Here is a 1,097-nt window from a genome sequence, read left to right as displayed (position 1 = left end):
TCTGCTGAGACCAGACTATTTTGAGGCTCTGATTTTGGGAGCACGTTAACAAAAATGCTAACGGCCAGCTAGCACGCAAGGCCTCATAGCTCAGTGGTTAGAGCACTGGTTTAGGAAACCAGGGGTCGTGATTTCAATTGTCACTGAGGCCTGATCACATGTAACTGAGTTCCTGTCGTCTGTGTCAAGCAAATCTGTGTACTTCTCAGTATTTATCAAATGTGTACATCGCTTTCTACTGCAAGTCAAGCAACGGACTTGGCTTTTCCTGGACAAATCTGCTGAGGACCCGACTATTTTTGAGGCTCTGATTTTCGCAGCACGTTAACAAAATGCTTACGGACAGCTAGCATGCAAGGCCTCATAGCTCAGTGGTTAGAGAGCTGGTTTAGTAAACCAGGGGTTGTGAGTTCAATTCTCACTGAGGCCTCATCGCATGTAACTGAGTTCCTGTCATCTGTGTACTTGTCAGTATCCTTCAAATATGGAGAACATCACTTTCTTTTCGACTGCAGGTCAAGCAATGAATGGACTTGGCTTTTCCCGGACAAATCTGCTGAGGACCCGACAATTTCTGAGGCTTTGATTTTGGCTGCACGTTATCAAAATGCTAACGGACAGCTAGCATGCAAGGCCTCATAGCTCAGTGGTTAGAGCACTGGTTTAGTAAACCAGGGGTCGTGAGTTCAATTCTCACTGAGGCCTCATCGCATGTAACTGAGTTCCTGTCATCTCTGTACTTGTCAGTATCCTTCAAATGTGGGGAACATCACTTCTCTTCATTTTTCAACTGCAAGTCAAGCAATGGACTTGGCTTTTCCTGGACAAATCTGCTGAGGACCCGACTATTTTTGACTTTGATTTTGGCTGCACGTTTCAAAATGCTAATGGACAGCTAGGATGCAAGGCCTCATAGCTCAGTGGTTAGAGCACTGGTTTAGTAAACCAGGGGTCGTGAGTTCAATTCTCACTGAGGCCTCATCGCATGTAACTGAGTTCCTGTCATCTCTGTACTTGTCAGTATCCTTCAAATGTGGGGAACATCACTTCTCTTCATTTTTCAACTGCAAGTCAAGCAATGGACTTGGCTTTTCCTG

At 45.3% G+C, this 1,097-nt stretch overlaps 4 non-coding genes across 4 annotated transcripts; all 4 read left to right on the top strand.

Annotated features, from left to right (window-relative positions):
• The first annotated feature begins 79 nt into the window (after positions 1-79).
• On the top strand, positions 80-152 carry trnap-agg (transfer RNA proline (anticodon AGG)). Its single transcript has one exon. It is a non-coding gene; the product is annotated as a tRNA-Pro (tRNA).
• Positions 153-357: 205 nt separating this feature from the next.
• Positions 358-430, top strand: trnat-agu (transfer RNA threonine (anticodon AGU)). Its single transcript has one exon. It is a non-coding gene; the product is annotated as a tRNA-Thr (tRNA).
• A 202-nt stretch (positions 431-632) lies between these two features.
• Positions 633-705, top strand: trnat-agu (transfer RNA threonine (anticodon AGU)). The gene has a single exon. It is a non-coding gene; the product is annotated as a tRNA-Thr (tRNA).
• Positions 706-906: 201 nt separating this feature from the next.
• Positions 907-979, top strand: trnat-agu (transfer RNA threonine (anticodon AGU)). The gene has a single exon. It is a non-coding gene; the product is annotated as a tRNA-Thr (tRNA).
• Positions 980-1,097: the final 118 nt, after the last annotated feature.

The sequence above is a fragment of the Hippocampus comes genome, unplaced genomic scaffold (assembly GCF_001891065.2).
Source record: "Hippocampus comes isolate QL1 unplaced genomic scaffold, H_comes_QL1_v1.1 scaffold345, whole genome shotgun sequence".
NCBI lineage: Eukaryota > Metazoa > Chordata > Actinopteri > Syngnathiformes > Syngnathidae > Hippocampus > Hippocampus comes.
This window is presented reverse-complemented; position numbering and strand designations above follow the sequence as displayed.